This window comes from Myotis davidii, unplaced genomic scaffold (assembly GCF_000327345.1).
Source record: "Myotis davidii unplaced genomic scaffold, ASM32734v1 scaffold614, whole genome shotgun sequence".
In the NCBI taxonomy this organism is placed as follows: Eukaryota; Metazoa; Chordata; class Mammalia; order Chiroptera; family Vespertilionidae; genus Myotis; species Myotis davidii.
Window position 1 is genome coordinate 481,625 of NW_006287807.1, and position 22,295 is coordinate 503,919.

General features: G+C 44.5%; 1 pseudogene; it reads right to left on the reverse strand.

Annotated features, from left to right (window-relative positions):
* Positions 1-575: 575 nt before the first annotated feature.
* On the reverse strand, positions 576-2,315 carry LOC102775125 (annotated as a pseudogene).
* Between the last annotated feature and the right edge of the window lie 19,980 nt (positions 2,316-22,295).

Sequence of the window (22,295 nt, forward strand, 5' to 3'; positions counted from 1 at the left end):
GCTGGTGAAGACACTGAGAACGGGCTCCAGGAGAGCTTGGGGGGGCGCCCGTTCTAACGGTGCACGTGACACCGTGGGGCCACATCCACGGACCGCGGGGAGGTCTGCAGGCTGCGCTTCCTGTGAAGACGCACTGAAACCCTGAGCCTCGCTCCTCAGAGAGCCTGGGCAGCAGGTGCAGGAAGTCAGGTGCCTCTTCAAATCACACTGCTGTCATCGGGGTGTAGTCATAATAGTAAAAAACTGGGAACACCTTAATCCCCAGTACCAGGAAGTGTCTAAATAATTATCATACACCCACAAGGCAGGGGACATGCAGCCAGCCACACAGGAACATGCTCCAGGCACAGTAAGTGAGAAAAGCTGATACAGAGGTGAGTAAAGAGCACAGGCCACGTTTCATATAAAAACACCAGCACATGCGCATGGAAAAGACACTGACAGGATAGTCACCAAAACGTAACAAAAGTCATCTGTGGAGGATAAGCTTGCAGGCAATTTTTATTATTTACTTTTTTTTTTTGAGAGCTTTAATTTTTATTTTGAATCCGAGTCAACTGAAAAATCCAATCTGCTTCTCACCACTTGCTTCTTTATGCCCAAGAAGCTGGCCGCTGTGGGGACCATTTGTTCTCTCCATGTCCCTGTTTCCTTCATCGCTGCTGCACAACAGCTAGGCCATCAACAATATCAGGAGATAGAGAGGCAAAAGGAGATTGTCTATCTGTGTAGTATATGCTTCTAGGAGGGACACTGTGCTGAGGGACCCCCAAATCCAAGCATAACTGTGGTTTATGTCCACTTCATGGTCAAAGGTTAAGATGAGAGCTAAAGAAATGATCTGGGCAAATATAGACGTCATGGTCCCCTCGAAAGTCTTTTTGGTTTCGGGCCAGTGGATTTCCCCCATGATGCTGCCAAAGATGGAGGCCACAGTGTCACCCACACCCACAGCCAGGACGCCGGCATAGGTGACTAGGGCTCTCGCTCCTCCCAGGCTACCCTTCTGTGTACAGGGCCTGGGGATCAGCCAAATGGGAAGAAACATGCCCAGGAGTAAGTAGATATTGTCAGGATGAGCGGTTCGCTGTCTCGTTCATCCAGGAAGAGGGAGAGGAGGCTGCACAGAGTGTGGCCAAGGGGCCTAATGGGGAAATAGCGCACATACTCTAGAACAGGGGTCCTCAAACTACGGCCCGCGGGCCACATGCAAATACAAATATTGTATTTGTTCCCAGTTCATTTTTTTTACTTCAAAATAAGGTATGTGCAGTGTGCATAGGAATTTGTTCATAGTTTTTTTTTAAACTATAGTCCAGCCCTCCAATGGTCTGAGGGACAGTGAACTGGCCCCCTGTTTAAAAAGTTTGAGGACCCCTGCTCTAGAAAGATGAAGACTGCCACACACAGTGGCAGCCATGTAGAGCAGTGGTTGGTCAAAGATGATACCTGAGACGTAGGTGGCTACCACAATGAAGTGGAAATATTTCCGGGTAATGGTGGGGGCCTGGTGTTTCTTGGATTCAGAAGATGACCGGTTGACATTCTGGCACACAACCACCAGGCAGGCAAAGGTGGCCAGCCGAGACCAGTAGGCTAGGAGGTAGAGGCGGGTTTCTGTCCACGTCCATGAAGACAAAGAGGGCGCTGAAGACGATGCCCAAGAGGACCATCCCTGTCACTGCCACCAGCAGGAGGAAGTCCACCCGGTCGCCCTGGCTTTCCACCTGGTCAGGGAGCGCTTGATGATCCGGTTGAGCATGAAGCTGATGCCCCCCAACACCAGCAGCGCCTCCCCAGGGGTGAAGCAGCAGGGGAGCAGGTACAGCAGGATCATGTTGAGGTAGACGAAGATCAACAGGACCTCCAGGACCTCGATGACCTCGCCCACCCGCAGCGAGTGCTTCATGATATACGTGATGACACAGCCAGCCAAGCCCGAGATGACACAAGTGTTGGTGGGCACCGGGCGAGTGATGACCAGGGCCAACACCGACGAGAAGAGGGCCACGGCCATGTCGGTGGCCGCCACCACAATTCTAAAGCACTCAAAGTAGGGGTTCCCGGCAGCCTGGCAGCGTTCCTTCATGACCAGTCCAAGCAAAGTCACGACCATCACAGTGGGCAAGAGACCGCTGTTGGCAGACATTCTGAACTGAAGGACGGCGCTTCCACTGTCGGGCGCTCTCTGACTCCTGGGGGCTGGTGCCTGGTCCCCCGCCACCATCTCCCACCTACTGCACACAAGTGGCCACTCTGCTGCCTTCATCACAACCACGGGTGCCTTAGCCACGTAATCTTAACCTCCCTTGCAGTCGCCATCTTGGCTTCAATTTTTATTATTTTCTTAATATAATTTCTAGTTTCCTTTCGTAACAATAGTATCTATTATGTATGTACTAAAAGCGTATTTTACAGTATGTGTATGCATTCTCATTGTATGCATTTTCATGGAAGTCAACCAACAGGAAAAAGGAAAGAATGTTAAGAGCAGCTCATTGTTTGTTCTTTGCTGGAAGTGGAAGATGGACCGTTCATATACGGAATTCTATCACATAACAAGTGCTACTTTTTAATTTGCATCAAGAGGGAAAGCCTGTGTTGTATTCATAGAATGAAGAAACGCACAAACTCATTGAGCGAAGATTTTTTCTCCCTCTCCAGACCCCTCCCCTGCACCCAGGGGGCTGGCCTGCATGGGCTGGGTCAGTGGATGCCACGACTTGGGCTGCAGTGGGTTTGGCCAGTGGGGAGCCCTGGCAGGAGATCGGAGAGAGTGAAGTCGTGTTTATTTGCTTCCCGGGTCTCTCCCTGCAGGTGCAGCTGTTCATTTTGTATTTCTATGCGACAAGCCACAGTGCCTCCCAGGTGGCCCTCTACGGCCTTTCTCTGGGCTTGGGGCTCACTTCTTCCCTCGTCCCTTTAGGTCCTGGGTGGCAAACGCCTTCCCTTGTTGCTGGCCCGAGGAGTTGCACCATCCCCATGAGCAACCCTTTAAATACTAAGAATCCCAAAACACCAATCAGAAAGAACATATGCACCCCTATGCTCATAGCAGCATTATTTCCAATAGCTAAGATCTGGAAACAGCCCAAGTGCCCATCAGTAGACGAGTGGATAAAAAAGCTGTGGTACATTTACATCATGGGATACTATGCAACAGTGGGAAAAAAAGGAGCTCTTATCCTTTGAGGCAGCGTGGAGGGGCCTGGAGAGTATCATGCTAAGTGAAATAAGCCAATCAGAGAAAGGCAAGTATCACATGATCTCACTCATATGTGGAATCTAATGAACAAAATAATCTAACAAACAAAATAGATCCAGAGACATGGATGTGTGGAACAAACTGACAGAGGTCAGAGGGAAGAGGGTGGGGGGATTGGAAGAGATTAACTGAAGACCTTGCATGCATACTACTACATGCATGGCCCATGGACACAGGTGATAATGTGGTGAAGGCCTGGGGTGGGGCTGGGTGGAAGGGGGCAAAGGCAGGGTGGGGTAGGGGACATCTGTAATACTGTCAACAGTAAAAAAAAGAGTCCTTTTACTGAGCTCACTGCAAATTACCCTCTTTCAGTGTGCCATCTGCTTCCTGCCTGGCCCAATGGCATGGGCGTTCATGTACCCAGCCTCCTGCTTCCCACTTCGGTCTGAATCAAGCCTGTCACCTACACATCCCGCGGAGGGGAGAGCAGATCTACCGAATGGAAAACTGAAGGACAAACCGCAGGCAGGAGGAGAGGCATCAGAAGAAGGAGTTGCCTTCTTTGGGTAAAGATTTTCATATAACTGGCATTCCTAGGCTTGCCGAGCAAGCTAACAAGAAGCAGAAGGAATAAGATCACACTTTTCCAGCCCCAGCCTCCTGCTTCCCACTTCGGTCTGAATCAAGCCTGTCACCTACACATCCCGCGGAGGGGAGAGCAGATCTACCAAATGGAAAACTGAAGGACAAACCGCAGGCAGGAGGAGAGGCATCAGAAGAAGGAGTCGCCTTCTTTGGGTAAAGATTTTCATATAACTGGCATTCCTAGGCTTGCCGAGCAAGCTAACAAGAAGCAGAAGGAATAAGATCACACTTTTCCAGCATCATCTTTTTGGTGACAAATTAAAGAGGTGGAAAAGGACCAGCCACCAGGTGAACACAGGGACATAGAAATACCTTCCTATGTTCACATCCCATGGGTGGCCCAGCATCAACCAAGAACATGTCCTCAGGGCCTCAGGGTTCTCACCTCCTGCCTGGGGTCTCCACCCTAAGGTGGTGCCATCTGTTCTGAAGTGAAGGTGGCCTTGGCATGTAGAGATGAGGGAGGTGAGCGTGAGGTGGGGGCACTGCAGGGGGTTACATGTGCACACAGAAGCACTTCTCCAAATCCCACCTGCTCTTCAAGGTGCAGCTCAAAACCCACCACCTCCTTAAGGACCAGCTGTTCTCAGAACTCTGATACAGTTCATCGAGACCCGTTTTTAAAAAGTACAACTTTTTCTTTCTATCGTCTGCACAGTCTAGGGCTACCTATCTTCCAGGGGTGCACCTGTCAGCACTTCCCAGGGTGCTGGGTGCACAGCAGGGCTCCATGAACAGCTGACTCACAGACAGGTGGGCTGCCCATGGCCCATTGCGGCGGAAGTAACACCAGCTGTAATAAGGGGCACATGCTTTGTCACACACCAGCTAACCTGCGTTTACCTGCATTTCCTCATCCACCAGATAGTTCATGGGTGAGGTAGCATCTCTAGTCCCATTTTATAGACTCGGGCTCAGACCCTGGAAGCCAGGTTCTTAACCTCTTGGCCATCCTGCCCATCTCCTTGGCGACCATCCCCATCCTCCAATGACCGTTTCAGCGAGCTGCTCCACCACACGGGCCGCTCTAACATGCACTGTAATGAGATCAAGAGAATCTGAGTTCACAAATGACTACACCTGCGGGAGGAGGACTGCTCGCACCCAACATTCCTTCATCCTGCTGGGCTTCCTCCCCCCACATCTGCCTGCTTCCCTGGGGCAGCGGGCGGACACCAGGGGGCCCATTACCACCTTGCCGGGGGTCTTGCCTGAACTCCTCCAGCCCTGGCCCCCTGCTTTAGCCCCACTGGAGGCTCCCTTGTACTCCCAACTTTAGAATCAAATGGAAAAGAGATGACTAAGAAGTTCTGTTCACTGGCACTTTGGCCAAGCAGCCCGAGGGCGTTTCTACGGTTCTGAAGCCGCTCATACTCGGGTCTGCTTAGGCTCCGCCTTCCAGCGTTCACACTTGGATCAATAAAATGAGATGAAAATAGCTCTTATGGTGTGTGGCTAAGACTTGGACCAGAAACCACATAAAATATTTGGGCACCAAATTCTTTTTCTGAAGCCCTGGCATGAAAAGTTTGACTCAAAATTCATTGAAGTGGGGCTGAGATTTCATTTTTATGAAGAACATACTGAGGTCAACTCATCCTGGACATTCTCCGTGTGAGCACAGACACCCTGGCCCAGGGGGTGAGGGGGGCGGGGCGGGGGCGGGGGAGGAGGCCACAGCTGCACGTTGATGGCCTTGACATTTCTGACTACACAGGTGCATTTAGTGCCATGTGGGTAACAGAGGGTCTGCAGAAAGGACTCTGATTGTGGTGTTTAGTTTAAAAACATACCTTTTCTGAGAACTTGTTGGCAGTTTAAGTTCTAACCATCATCAATCACATTCCGTAGGCCCGAAAAACATGGAAACAAACGCAAAATGTCCGTTACCTTTTCCCAGAACAGGAAGGAATTCGTTGAGAGGGAAAGTAAACAGAGCCACCAAGAACACTGGGTTGACTGACTTCTCTATTTTTAAGTAACTGAAAGAAAAAATGCTGCTCTGTTGCCTTTACTAGATTGGCGCAAAGAGCACTGTTAGAAGAATAGTCACTTGGCACCAGGTGCATCTCGCTCCCTGCGCTGGCCTGAGAGGCCACGCAGACGCCTGTGCATCAGCGGAACCACGAAGGAACAATAAAGGCAAGCCAGTCTGTTTCCCATTGACGCTTTTCTTATTGTGGTAAAATCTACAGAACCTGCCACCTGCCATCTCAGTGCGTGAGTGTACGGGGCGGTGGCACTGAGTGCGTTCACAATAGACGGTGACCGTCAACACCATGCACCTCAGAACCTGTCCATTGTCCCAAGCAGAACGTCCATCCCATTCCAAACGAGCTCCCCATCCCCTCCTCGCCCGGTGCCTGGCAACCACCCTTCCCCTTTCTGACTGTGAATCTGACTTTCTTCCTGTCCATCCTTATTTGCTTTCAGATCTGCTGTTTTGTTTTAATTCTAGTGACATAAGCATAGCCAAGAAGGTCAAGCTGGTCATGCTGTGTTTGGGAGGCAATGTAATCATTCCCGTATCTTTTGATCTTCAAGCATTGAGATCAAGTGGACTAATTCTTTAATCAGTCTGTGTGTCTGTATCTGGACACCGAATTACAGTAAGCATGACAGGCTGGAGCTTCGCTTGAAGTTTGTCTTGAATGGATCACTAGATCTAAATCGCTTGTGCAAATTAAAATCAGTAAGCCTGGGCCATACACTAAATACATCCTTGGTTTACTAGTGCCGTCATACAAAGTGCCACAGAGTCAGTGGCTTAGACAACACAAATTTATTTTCTCACACTTTTGGAGACTAGAAGTCCAAGATTAAGATGTTGGCAGGGTCCATCTCTTCTGAGAGGTCTTTCCTTGGATTGCAAATAGCTGTCTTCTCCCTGTGTCTTCACACAGTTTTTCCCCTGTGTATGTCTTTATCATAATGTCTTAGTTTTGGCTGCCATAGCGAAGTATCAAAGACTTGATGACAAGAGAAACTTATTTCTCACAGCTCTGGAGGCTGGAAGCGTGCCCGCACGGTTGAGTTCTGGTAAGAACCCTCTCTAGGTTTCAGACACCAAGTTTTCCTTGTGTCTTCATGTGCTGGACAGAATAGAGAGCAGAAGCAAGCTCTCACATGACTCTCTTAAAGGCACTAATCCCAATCGTGAGGGCTTCACCCTGATGACCCATCTAATCCTAGTTACCTGCCGAAGGTCTACCTCCTAGTACCATCACATTCGGGGTAGGGTTCAACATATGGCTTTTGAGAGGGACACCTAATGTCTTCGTCTTATAAAAATTCCAGTCATATTGGACTCGGGGCCACTCTAACGACCTCCTTTAATTGTAATTACCTGTTCAAAGACCTTATCTTTGAATACTGTCACATTGAGGTGCTGGGACTTAAATTCGGACTGCAATGTATAAATCTGGGAGGGGGACACAATTCAACCCATAACACAATTCAAATATAGATGCAAAGAAATTCTAATAATTTTAATAAAAATTGAATGACAGTGGATCTTCATGATGTCAGGCTTCAGCCAGACACTGAGAGCTGAAGGAGCCAGGAGGAAGTGCAATGTCCTGGTTAAGGTCATCGGCTCAGGCGTCAGGCAGACCTGCCTGCAGGCCTGGCTCTACTACTGCCAGCCACATGGGGATGGATAGTCTGTTCAGTAAATGGTGTTGGGAAAATTGGACAGATACGTGAAAAAAAGAAAGAAAAGAAAAGGAAACTAGACCATCTTCTTAACCGTGCACAAGAACAATCTCAAAATGGTTTAAAGACTTAAATGTAAGACTCAAACCATAAAAATCCTAGAACAAAACATAGGCAGTAAAATCTCAGGCAGTAAATTGCTCATAGCAATATTTTTTTCTGACACTGGGCAAAGTAAACAATAAATAAATAAATAAATAAATAAATAAATGGGACTATATCAAACTAAAAAGTTTTTGCACAGCAAAGGAGACCACCAACAAAATGAAAAGACAATCCACTGAATGTGCGAACATATTTGCCATCGAAACATCTGATAAGGGGTTAATATCCAAAATTTATAAAGAACTTATACAACTCAACAAAAAACCCACCAAACAATCCAATTAAAAACTGGGCAAAGGACCTGATAGCTACCTCTCTAAAGAGGACATACATATGGTCAATAGACATACGGAAAGATGCTCAACATCGCTAATCATCAGATAAATGCAAATTAAAACCACAATGAAATATCACCTCACAGCTGTCAGAATGGCTATCATCAATAAATCAACAAACAAGTGTTGGTGAGGATGTGGAGTGAAGGGAAGTTAAACTCTTTTAAGCTTTTTGCACTGTTCAAGGAGTTGGTAAAAGTACCAATTTAAGATAAAGTTACTAAGTCAAGGATGTATTTTTAATATCATAATTAATTACTAAAATAATAATTTAAAATGTATAATAGGCTGATAGATTAAAACATGATAATAAAAATGCTTGATTAATAAGTAAATCTATAAGGGAGAAATAAGGAAACAAAGAGGGAACAATAAAAAATAATTATTAAACCTGGCTGGTGTAGCTCAGTGGTTGAGCATCCACCCATGAACCAGGAGGTCACAGTTCAATTCCAGGTCAAGGCACATGCCTGTGTTGTGTGCTCGATAACCAGTAGGGAGCATGTAGGAGGCAGCTGATTCATGATTCTCTCTTATATTTGATGTTTCTATCTCTCTTCCTCTCCCTTCTCCTCTCTGAAATCAATAAAAACATAAAAAGGAGATTATTAAGATGATAGATTTAAAACTATGTCAGTTATTTCATTAAATGCCAATGGACTAATACTCACATGAAAAGACAAAAATATTAGGTTAGATTAAAAACACAAGTATATGCTGATTATAAAAGACATGTTTTAAAATACAGCATTACAGATAAAATGAAAGTAAATGGATAGAACAGATACTGAGCATGATCTATCCAAGGTAAAGCTAGGGTAGATAAATTATCAACAGATAAAAAAACCTTTAAGAAAAGTAAATTATCAGAGATAAAGATGAATACTTCTTAATGATAAAAACATTAATTCAAAAGGAAAATATAACTATCATATATTTCATGCACTGATTAGTATAGCTTAGAAATATGTAAAGAAAAAGTGACAGAACTAAAGGAGAAATATACAAACACACAATCATATTAGTAGTTAGAGGTTTCAACAAACATTTTTCAGAGACTATTACAGCAGACACAAAATCAGTAAGGATGTAAAAGATTCAACTTGATCTATCCTATATAATAAAAAGAGTAATGTGCAAATTGACCCTAACAGCAGAAAAACTGGGAATGACTGGTCACTATGACACACACTGACCACCGGGGGGGCAGACGCTCAGTGCAGGAGCTGCCCCCTGGTAGTCAGTGCGCTTCCACAGAGGGAGATCTGCTCAGCCACAAGCCAGGCTGATGGCTGCCAGTACAGCGGTGGTGGTGGGAGCCTCTCCCACCTCCTCAGCAGCGCTAAGGATGTCCGACTGCAGCTTAGGCCTGCTCTCTGCTGGCAAGTGGACATCCCCCGAAGCCTCCTGGGCTTCCAGAGGGATGTCTGACTGCCAGCTTAGGCCTGATCTCCCGGGGAGCAGACCTAAGCCAGCAGTTGGACATCCCCTGAGGGTCCCAGACTGCAAGACGGCACAGGCTGGACTGAGGGACACCCCCAAGTGCACAAATTTTTGTGCACCAGGCCTCTAGTCTATAATAATAAAAGTGTAATATGCTAATTAGACAAGACAGCTGAACAACCTTTCATACATCATTCCAGACATCCTTCCAGATGACCTTCCTGATGAAGCTACAGCAATGGGGGCTGAGGCAGAGGAGGTTAGGGGGGATCAGGCAGGCAGGTGAATGGTTAGGGGTGATCAGGCAGGCAGACAAGTGGTTAGGCACAATCAGGCAGGCAGGCAGGGAGGCAAGCAGTTAGGAGCCAGCAGTCCCAGATTGTGAGAGGGATATCCGACTGCCAGTTTAGGCCTGATCCCACAGGGATTGCTGTGGGATCAGTCTTAAATCGGCAGTCAGACATACCTGGATTGAGAGAGGGTGCAGGCCAGGCTGAGGGAACCCACCCCCTCATGCACGAATTTCATGCACTGGCCTCTAGTTTAATATAATGATGTACATATAACATATATTATATATACATACACATATAATATACATAATGTTGCAAACATTAATAGCAGAATATAATATTTTTCTTGGCCTAAGGAACATGTACCAACAAAGACCATATTCTGAGCCATACAGCAAGCCTCAACAAATTTCAAAAGACTGAAATCATATGCAGTATGTTCTCTGACCACAGTGGAATTAAACTAGAAATTAAGAAGTGAAAGATAAATGAAAGATCTACATATATTTAGAAGGTAAAAAACACATTTCTAAATAATATGTAGGTAAAATGAAAACTAGAAAGGAAATTAGAAATACGTTGGATTAACATCCAACATATCAAAACCTATGGGTTTTAGCTAAAGCAATGTTCAGAGGAAAGTATGCAGCTTTAACTGCATATATTAGGAGAGCAGAAAGATTGAAAATCAACAATTTAAGCTTCTATTTTAAGAAGATGCTAAATGATTACCAAACATAAACCAAATATGCCTGGGATAAATGCATATATTAAAAAGGCAGAAATGTTAAAAACTGAATGCTCTATTAAAAAAAAAAACACTATTGATTTTTAGAAAGAGAGGAAGGAGAGAGAGAGAGAGAGAGAGAGAGAGAGAGAGAGAGAGATGATAGATTTGTTGTTCCAATTATTCATGCGCCCATTGGTTGATTCTTGTATGTGCCCTGACCTGGGATGGAACCCGAAACCTTGGCCTATCAGGACAACTCTCAAACCAACTGACCTACCCAGCCAGGGCAGAAAATTTACACTCTAAATAGAAGAATGGAAGTTATGAAGTAAGAGCTAAAATCAATGACCTGAAAAAATAAAACAACACGATGAAGAAAATCAAGACAAAGGTTCATATTTTGAAGTCTCATAAAATTAACAAGTACCTGCCAGACCGAAACTCCAGGGCAAGAAGCTCCTCTCCACTCCTGCCGTCGGCCCCACGACCCTATATCAGTGATGGCGAACCGATGACATGCGTGTCAGAGGTGACACGCGAACTCATTTTTTTGGTTGATTTTTCTTTGTTAAATGGCATTTGAATATAGAAAATAAATATAAAAAATATAAGCCTTTGTGTTACTACGGTTGCAAATATCAAAAAATTTCTATATGTGACACGGCACCAGAGTTAAGTTAGGGTTTTTCAAAATGCTGACACACCGAGTTCAAAAGGTTCACCATCACTGCCCTATCTCAACCCTGACATGGATGTTACACAAAGAAAAGTCACAGATCAATAGCTCTCATAAATCCTCAATAAAATATCAACAATTTGAATACAGTGATACTTAAAAATATAACAGAGCAGACCAAGTAGGGTGCATTCCAGGAATAAAGAAATGTATTGAAAATAAATCAATATAATTCGCTATAATAATTGAGTAAAGAATAAGACCATATGATCATCTCAAATAATGCCTCAAAAAGCTTTTGTAAAATTCATCACCTAACCATGATTTAAAAAAAAAACCTCAAAAAAAGAGAAAATTTTTTAAAAATTGATAAAGTACCTACAGTTGATATTATAAGTAATGGTGACATATTGAATGTTCCCTTCCTGAATTTTGATAAAAGAAGGATGCTCACCAACACAACTTCATTGACATTGCACTACAAGGCCTAGTCAGAGTGACAAGCAAGACAGAGGAACCATAGTTATAAATATCAGGAAGAATAAACAGAACTGTGAGTTCCTCTCACATGATAGGAGTATATATGTAAATATTCAAAACCCTATAGATAAAATATTATAACTTATAGTGTTTATCAAGGTCACTGAATATAAAATCAACATACAAAGGTATTGTAGATCTCTACTAACAATAAACAATTAGAAAATGAAATTAAAGGGAACAATAACATTTAGAAACATCAAAAATATTTTAAAAACCCATAAATAACTCTAATTTAAAATGTGCAATTCTTATACACACAATTTTATAAAACATTGCTAAGAAAAATTAAGACTTAAACAAGTGTTCATGAATATTATTAAGATGACAATGCTCTAAATTCAACTCCCTATAAATAGACAAGTCTCTACAAATTAAATCCAATGCTGTGTAAAATTCCAACAGATTCTCTGTAGAAACTGCCAAGATAAATTTTAAAATTTTACACATAACAGCAAAGGACCAAGAGGAGTCAAGACAATTTTGGGGGGAAAACTCCCCAGGACAAAATAACAAATCAGAGATATTACTCTCCTTGGTATCAATATTTCTTATAAAGCTATAGTAGTTTTTAAATGTGGTATTTATACAAGAATAGACAAAGAAACCAACGGGACAAACCAAACATATTCACACAAAAAGACCACTGGTTTACAATAAAGTTGCAGTTTTAATGTAGTGGTAAACAAATGGCCATTTCAAACATGGTACTGGGTCCCTTGGCTACATTAAGGAAAAATCTTGAGATTGGGCCTCCAACACCACAGGCAAAACGATCAGTTCTGGGTGGATTGTAAGCCTGAATGAAAAAGGCAGACCAGTAAAGGTTCTCTAAAAAAGTAGAATATCTTTATGACTCTTGGGTTAGGCAAAGCTTCCTTAAACTGGAATGCAAACCAATAAAGAAAAGATGGAAGAACTTGCCTTTATTAAAATGAACAATTAAGGACACTATGTAGAGATTATAAAGATCAAGCCACAGACTAGGAGTAGATATTTGCAACCATATATTTGATAAAGGTAAGTATTAAAATATAGTTTAACTTCTACAAGTTAATAAGAGAAAGACAGACAAGTCCTTTTTAAGAATGGGAAAGCATTTACAAAAAAAAAGGATATCCAAAAGGCCTATACTTTCCCTGAAAAAAAGAGAGAAAGCTCAACATCATTAGTCATGGGAGAAACAGAAACCATTGGGAGATACCTACACACACTTAGAGGAAGAGCTAATTAATATCAGACAGACTGCCAATACCAAGCATTGGAGAGAACGTGGCACAGCCAGACTCCCCTGCATGCCGGTGGGTGTGTAAATCAGTACAGCGATGTATACTTTAAAACTATGTACATGAAACATATCACTGTCCTATGGCCCAGAAATCCCAATCAGAGGTAAATCCCACACCTTTCACTAAAAGGCAAGTACGAAATGCTCATAGCGGCTTTATACATGGTAGCCCCACAGTGTCAGCACCCCGAAGGCCCAGCAGTAGTAGAAAGGATCAAGTGTGGAATAAAGTGTGTACAGCAATACAAAGAGCAAACCCAGATACATGCAACATATATGAACCTTAACACACTGATCGTAAGAGTGCATAACACCCTTTTATGGAGTTTGAGAACAAGGCAACATGACTGCACGGTGAGGGAAGTCAGCACTATGGCTTTAGTGAGGGGACTTGATTTGCTTAGGGGCCAAAGGTGTTCTGTTTTGGTCTGGATAGTGGTTACTCTATTACACATGAGTGGTTACACATGAAAAACTTATCAGACTTAAGACTTACACCCTTTACTGCATACACTTTATAGCTCACTTATTTAAAAACTGTTTACAAAGAAGTCTTCATTTTTGAAATGCCCACCTCTACACTTTCCCCAAACTTCCTTGTGAATCCAGCTTTTGACGAGCTTGCCTGTGCTTTTTTGCTCAGTTTAAGTCTGCTAAATGCTAGTGGACTCTATCCCTCCTACCCCTCACCTATCCACACCTTGTTTGTTGAAATCCATCTCTGTCCAAGGCCACTGCTGGCACAGGTGTGCAGCCTTCCCAGGTGTAGACGGCTCCGGGTCTAGAAGGAGTGAGCACTTTGCTGTCACCATTTTGCAATTCTGAATTTTCTGAACAGGAGCCTCCAGTTCCATTTCACACCAGGCCCTGCAAATTATGTAGATGGTCCTACTCCTAGGCCGTGTCATCTTGAAATGGCTTACAGATTAGTTCAGAGGTTTCAGCCTTGGTTGCACTTTGGAACAACCTGGATCCTGGAGACTCTGAGTGACTGGATGGGGGTGGAGCCCAAGCTCCCAGGTGACTCTAATGCTCAGCCAAAGCATCTCGTTGGAGAGGCAGTGCCGCATGAGTGGTTTGCAAAATATCTGGAGGGTTAGAGGATGGAGAGATCACATTCAGCTCGGCGGCCAGAGGTCCCTGTGGAAGAGTGAAACCCTGACTTGAATTTGTGGGTAGGAATCAAACGTAGGTGCTACAGGGGAGGGCACACTGCGGCCTAGGACCGATCCCACTGTGGGAAGTGCTGCCCACAGCCTCCTCCTTCCCCAGCTAATGTTCTTATGCTCTCATCAGCCAGTGAAATTCCATCAAGTCCTTCTTGTAATGAAGATAGAAAGTGGATGGAGGATAAAGGGATGGGCACAGCCACCAGCTGGTTTTGAGAAGAGAAGGGCAGTGTCTAAGTTGAGGTGTGAATATCTGGCGAAGTGTCGAGGGAGGAGTGCTGGGCTGGACGTCAGAACACAGAGCTTCCAATTCTCATCCTGTGCCCGGCTACTTCACAGGGCACTTGCTCATTCTCTGAGACTCAGTTTCTCATCCAAACATTGGGTTGATTTGAAGTGTAAGTAATCCATTGCCAAAACGCTATAATTGCATTTTTATGCCATATCTCAGATATATATCTTGTCTTACAAAGTTATAGGTTGTAGATTATTTAATTCATTTTATTATTTTAAATGCTCACCTGAGGATATGTTTTGATTGATTTTAGAGAGTGAGAGAAACATCGATGTGAGAGATGAACACCAAAAGGTTGCCTCCCATACACGACCTGACGGGGGATAGAACTTGCATCTTAGGTATGTGCCCTGACTGGAAATCAAACCCACAACCTTTGGTGTATGGGATGATGCTCCAACCAACTGAGCCATTGGTCAGGGAGGTTGTAGGTTATTTTTATAGGTCAGAAATTGTAAAGCAGAGGTCCATGGACAGGATCCAGACAGTACACATTTTTTTAGTCTGAGTAATATTGTTAAAAAATACCTTGCAAACCTTATGCAACTTCACATAAAATTGTATATTTAGTCCCTCTTGAAGCAGATCTGTCCATAGTGGACCTCTGAGCATTCCGGAAGACATCGGTGCACAAAGAGGGCGCCAACTTCCCCTGGTCCCCACCACTCCCTGCTGTGCCCTGATTGGCTTGATTGATTTACACGACCATCCAGACCCCTTGTGAGGGTGCCTCCGTTCCATTATGGGGCTGGTACCGTGTGAGGCTGCTGGGAGGACTTCTTCAGGAGAGTACTCATTCACAGGCCTGCTTCTTGCTGGCTTAAAGTTAGAATGTGTTAGACATGGCAGGCGAATGAGTATTAGATGTTCTTCTATTCTCTCATTTGTCTTTCCTGACTATAACCTTGGAGCATTTCTCTGATTTCCAGCCTCAAAGAGGATGAGCTCTCTCTACATATTTTCGGTTCCAAGAAAATAAATGAGACTTGCAGTTGGGTGTTCTAAAGGAATGTGTGTTTCTATCCGTCTTCCTGGAATTGACTGCATTCTTTAGGCCTTGGAGTCCTCTGAACACACAGGCCAATCATCTTGAAGTTATTTTTCTAACCACAATCATTCAAATCCTGTTTTGTGTTCCCTTTACTTTCCAAGTATTCGATTTGAGTCACGTCAGTTTTATGTGGGGCAGCAAAGCCTTTTCTGGTTAAGAGTGTTTTCCTCGGCTGAGGTCTGAGGCCATCTGGCAGGGCCTGAGGTCCGTGCCTGGCCTCGCGTTCAGCCCCTATGACACCACCTGCCAGGACCTCGCTGTCCCTCCATCCAGCCCGAGGCCCTGCTTGACGTGGCATCGGATGAGCGAGAGAAACCGGACTGTCCCGTCTCTGGTGTCATCAAATCGGCTGAATGGTTCTTCTCCCATGTTGGACGCGACTCACTCCCCAAGGCCTCAACGCTGCCTGTGGGCAGGTCATCATTAGCAAAGAGGCCTTGAGTGGGCAGGACTTAAAGTCCGCGTCTGCCATAAGGTTAGTGACTGGCACCCTCATGCTTCATTTGTGCTTTGATAAGAAGTAGGCCCTGTATCCAAGTCTAAAGTGAACCTGGCAAACTCAGTTTTGTGATTAGAAGTTCATGGAACATGAGAAACTATTAACGAACAGAGGAACATTGTGGTCAGTGGCCTATTCCAGGAAGAGAATGCAGTGTCCTCTAAACTGCGCCGATCAAATCACCACCACGCGGCCGGAGGCTCCAGAACTCATCAATTACCCCTCCTGTCACATTCAGCCAGAGGGCTAGAGGGTGGGCAAGGCTCTTTCTTCTACCGTCACTTCTTCTTATGAATATAAATCCTTTGCCCCAAAAGCAGAGACCTCTTACAAAGAAAAGCTTAAAAAGTAACAGGAAAATAAAAACGAGAGGCTCTTAGCCCACGCCGGGGAAGGAGTAGAGGGGTGAAAAATAGACCCAGGACACTGAGAGCCTGCTCCCTGGGTCTTTCTCTCTGATGATCCTCTCACTACCTCCCCACCAAGTCTGCCCTTACAGTGAGGATGTATTTCTGCTTTTCCAATGATGAAAGCTGCTGCAGATGTCTTTCTGTTAAGCCATTTGGCAAAATTTGCATGTTACTGATATCAGTCATTGAAGTGAAGTCTCTTGAAATAGGCTTTTGGGACTCTGGGCACCGATGCTCTCCAAGCTCAGTGACACAAGAGCTAAGTGCACACAAAAATAGACAGGTGTGAGCAGTCGGTCTGCATTTGCCCTGACAAATGCTCACCACCTCCTCGCAGCTGTCAGCTCCTCCGTCCTTTGATGTCCCAACTCCTCCCTATTATCCACTTCCCTCCTAACTCCACTTGCTTTCCTCCTTATAGTGGAACCACTGGGCAAGGGACACAAAAACACAGCCATCAGGTTTCTCATTACCTACCATTTGGAAGGCTAAGGCACATCAGATAGTTACTCGTTAGAAAAATGACACAGGTGTGTATGTATGCTGGGTCTACATGTACAACCAACCTGAGATTGGGATAGGTACAATATGACAGAACCCTCTAGCAAGTAAGAGCTCTTAAACTTGAATGTTTTACGGTAGCTGTTTGTTACCATTGCTGTTCTTTTTCTGGGACTCTGATATTGCTCTCTCCCTCCTCATTTCTGAGCAGATATTAAAGAAACCCTCATCTGGCCAGCATTCTGGTCTCACCAGGATCATCACAGCCTGCTGGTCAGACTCTGCACTCCTCAAGACCAGAGGGCCTCACTCCCTGACTATCAGGTAAATGGTGTCCCCGGGAGTCATGCAATGCGGCAACCCTCTCACCCATGATTTCCTTGATCTCTTCTCCCCAATTCTTTCTGTTCTATTGATCCTAATAAGGCGATAATTGTTAGGTGGAAATGGCGAGCACTTCAAATGAGGAAAGTCTGAACAAGAAGAAACTTTCTTGCTTCTTCCTTCTGACCTATTTGATGTTGCTTTTGTTACCCATGCTTTTGCTTTAATTGATCTAAGAAGTAATTGGTCTTATTCTAGAACATTTGAGTACTCACTCAGAACTATTGGCAAAAGTGAGTACTCCCTTGTAGCCAAACTTTCTTCCCTCACCTGGTCCCCTTCTATTCATCTCCCTGAGAGAGATAAGGATGTAGAGGCCATTGGCTGTGAAGAAAGACTCCTGAGATTCTGACTTTGGTGGAGCTGAAATCAATGTTATTTAAAGACTCCGGAAGTTGGAAGGGATCTTAGAGGTCACCTACCTCAAGCTTTGCACCCAGTGAAGGAATCCAATTCCTCTTGATTACTCCAGCGATTACTCATCATCCTGCTCAATCTGCATTGATTATATTCTGGCCGCAGAAGACTTTCCCTTCACTTTCATCTTGAGAATTCCTTTCCCTCTCTCCTGGGTTGGAACTCTTTATCCATAGAGCCCATGCCTTCCTCTTTCTTGGAACATTTACTCATTTTGGTGCAACACATTTCTCACTTAGCTTCTTGAGAAAGAGTCCATAGGCAGTAAAATCTTTGAGACCTTGAATGGCTACTATTTGGCTGGGAATGGAATTCTAAGATGGAAATAATCTTCCCTCAGGATCTTGAAGATATTTCTCCATTGTCTTCAAAGTTCCAGTTTTCTGTTGAGAAATGCAATGCCATCCTCATTTGTGTCCACTGAATGTTGCCTGGCTGATTTTTCTTTTTTTCTTTTTATAAGTGTTTAGAATTTCTTTTTGTCCTTAGGGTTCTGAAAGTTTACAAGGAGGAGTCTCAGGTTAAACCATTTAGGGTTCTTTCAGTCTTAAAATATGTCTGCTTCAATTCTGGTAAAATTTTTTGTGTTAGCTCTTTGATTATTTTTTCTGTTTTCTCCATTTACTCTGTTTGATCTCTCTTATTATCTTGAATGGATTCTCTATATTTTTACTTTTTTATTTCCTATTGTTCCTCCTTTTTGTTTTATTATTATTTTTTATGAGCTTTATAAAATGTGTAACTTTCAACCATTCTAGCTAATTGTTCATTTTTGCTACCACAAGTTAGCTTTTAGAGCTCTGTGTTGTTCTTCGCGTGCTCCTTTTTTCTCAATTCTGTTCTTTTTGCACAAATACAATATCTTCCCGTATCGCTCAAACTTTAATTTTAGTCATTTTTCAAACTGTCCTCCTAGTTCTCTATTTCTCTATTTCTTATCAGCTTGTTTTCCTGTTTGGTTTAGTTTGTGCCTTTTATGTCAGAGATTTTTCTTAAGTCTTTGATCTTTGGCTATACATGCAAAAATTTTAAGAGTTCAGAAGGCTTAGTTAAATCCCCTGCATTCCTCAGCACAATCAGCTATTTCTCATTTTATATGAGCCAAAATCAACTTTGAAAAAGAAAACCAAATCCATTTTTGATCCATTTTAATTCAATATTAATTGAGTTTTAAATGTCTGGTACTACATTTAAAAAGCATATTATGCACTCATCTCCTGATGGGCACTTAGCCTCTTTCTAGATCTTAGCTATTGTAAATTGTGCTGCTATGAACATAGGGGAGCATACATTCTTTCTGATTGGTGTTTTGGGTCTCTTAGTATATATTTCTAGAAATGGAATCACGGGGTCAAATGGCAGTTCTATTTTTAATTTTTTTGAGGAAACTCCATACTGTTTTCCATAATGGCTGCACCAGTCTGCATTCCCACCAACAGTGCACAAGAGTTCCCTTTTCTCTGCATCCTCTCTAGCACTTGTCCTTTGCTGATTTGTTGATGGTAGCCATTCTGACAAGTGTGAGATGGTACCTCACTGTTGTTTTGATTTGCATCTCTCCGATGTTTAGTGACCTTGAGCATTCTTTCTTTGCTCTACGGGATGTATCTGTAAACATATTGCTATGAGAGATGTCTGAGATTTTGCTGCCTATGGTTTCTTCTGGGATTTTTATGGTTTCACAACTTACATTTAAGTCTTTCATCCATTTTGAGTTTATTCTTGTGTATGCTGTAAGTTGGTCGTCAATTTTTAATTTTGCATGTATCTGTCCAACATCATGCAGCAGTAAAAAAGAAGGACCTCTTACCCTTTGAAATAGCATGGAGGGACCTGGAGAGTATTGTGCTAAGTGAAATAAGCCAGTCAGAGAAAGACAAGTACCACATGATCTCACTCATATGTGGAAGCTAATGAACAAAATAAACTCACAAACAAAATAGATCCAGAGACATGGGAGCAGGGAACAGATTGTTGAATCTCATTGGGAAAGGGGTGGGAGCGGGGTGGGTAGGAAGAGATCAACCAAAGACCTTGTATGTACATATGCAAAACCCATGGACACAGACCATAGGGTGGTGAGGGCCTGGGGTGGAGGGTGGAGGGTGGGGGAGGGGTTAGGAGAGGTCAATGGGGGAATGAAATGGGGACATATGTAATACTTTCAACAATAAAGATTATTAAAAAGCATAGTATGAATCATAACTTCCATTTTAAGAAGTCTGATACTAGACTTAAAATGTTCTTAAAAATAAATGGTCCTGGTTGAACTTTGTGTAGCATTTCAGTTTCTATTGCAAGAGATCATCTTGGAAGAAAGCATGATGTTTGTCACGTGGAAAAGAAGTACAGAGTGGGAACTGGGAGAGGAGGGAAGTGGCTGGTGGGGAGAGGCTGAAGAATGAGCTGCAGAAGTGAGGGAGGGAGCAGTCTGCCTGGACTGGAAGGCTTATCCCTGTCACATGTAGGACTGGGGGGACAGCTGGCATCATGGAACATTTACGACATGTGAGCTCTTTACAAAGATTATCTTGTCTAATCTTTACAATTTTATGATTATTTTTTTCAGATGAGAAAATAGGCTTAGGGAGGTGCAGTAAAGTGCCTAATGTTACAGAAGAAGCCGTAGGTGACAGAACTGGCCCTCACCTGGTTTTGCCCAGGGGTTCCTGGAAGGACTTCCAGCCGGCGGCTGCAGAGGAAAGCTGGACATAGAGCTACAGCATGGAGGTAACTATGATTCCTGACTCAGAAGTGTGTTTCCACACCAGCTTTCCACAGTCTGTTGGCATAACACACTTTCTATGTCAGATGCAATTTTAACTGTGATTGCACTTGAACTCTCTCCTAAGACCGGAGGCAGCTTTCCACCGCCTGCTATCCAGGGCGTGGCTCTCCCCATCCCCGCTGAATGGGCTCCTCCTGAGCCACTGGCTGAGGTCTCGCTCGCTGCCTTGCCGAGGGGGCTTCAGAGGCCATGAGATGAGTGTGAAGCCCCTCAGACCATGGGGCATGTGTGTGGAGACTGGAAACTCATCAAGGATTCCCTTCTGCACTCAAAGAAGTGAGGTATGGAAATTAAAGCCCCTTTGGGGTACAGTGCTGGTGCTATTGGCAATGCCAGAGGAGAGGAGAAACCCACAGGATTTTCAGCTGCTTTGTGCCTGTGAGTGACCAGGTGATAGCGGTTTCTCTCACACGTCCACAGACTCAGGTTTGAAAATGGCACCCGAGCTGAGATCCTGAGTCACCAACAGCAGGTGGCTAGCTGCAAGGAGAGCAGTGGCCCGTCCCCCTGGTTCAGTGACGGTAAGACTCCCTTTCTTGCACTAAAAAAATTAGCCCACTGAGGCCTTATTTGGAAGTTTTTAAATTCCAACAGAGTGACCTTTACTGTCCTCTGGTCTGCCAGCTCCTGCAGGGCCTCCGCCTGCTCCCTCCTCTGGGCAGAGATTCTGGAAAGCCTGGGGGTCCGCATGTGGGTTCCCCTGGAGGGCGGACCTGTGGCCTCTCAGCGAAGCTTAGGTTGTTTCTTCCTCCACGTTCAACTTTCACTCAAGAGAATCTGAAGGCCCACACTTCCCGGGAAGGGTTTGCAGTTATAATCAGGGGTCCCCTTATCTGCAGCTCCTGCAACAACAAAGAAAGCTCCCGTCCTCTCTGGAGGGGCAAATGGACGGGGCCTGACCTGGTTGGCAGTGGGCCCAGAGGGGGTGAGGCCTTGGCTGCGATCCTTATAGTCAGCGGCCTCTCCAAACAGAGGCGAGCATGCTATCTCCAGTTGCACGCTAACAGCGCTCTGGGGAAAGCACAGTTTCCAGTGGCCTTTTGATAAACACATTCTTGGAACGGGCAGCTGCTACCTATTGAGGGACCCCGGGGAAGATATTTTGAGCAGGTCTGAGGCAGCAGGGTACAGGCCGTCCGTACTCGCTGTGCCGGTTTGAAGTGCTCTATGAATTGTCAGGAGTGACGCGGTAGATCCACCCAGCAGTTTGGGTCAATATCTGTATAAGCATCTCATTTTTACCCAGGTGGGGAGCTGGAGTCCAGGACGTGGAGCTCTCATGGCCGTTTCTCAGGCATGACATTCCCTGCTGCCTCACCCCTCTGGCGTGGGACTGAGAAGGCTGCCACCTCTTTCTCAGCCCCAGCTCTGGGTTCTGTCCTGTCACCTTTCACTTGCCCTTTTGTCTGAACTGTCCCACACAGGACCAGGCTTTCCCGGGAGTGAGGGGATCTTGAGACGTGGTTTACACAATGTGAGAACTACATGTCCTGGTTACACATTAGCCGGAACACTTGGTGTGTGCGTGTGTGTGCCTGTGTGTGTGTGCATGTGCATGTGCGTGTGCGTGTGCATGTGTGTGTGTGTGTGTGTGTGATCTCAAAGGCACTGTTGTCTGCTTGACCGTCTTGGGCATGGTGGTTTTCCTGCATCATATTCCTACCCTTGAGGTTTAGATGCTTCTCTCAGCCCCCAAATTCCTGGATACCTGGGGACCTTTTCCACTGAACCTTCGAGTATCCTTCCAGTGCAGGGTAAGTGAATCCCCTAGAGCTCTTTTATGTCTTCATCCTCCTGGTATTTC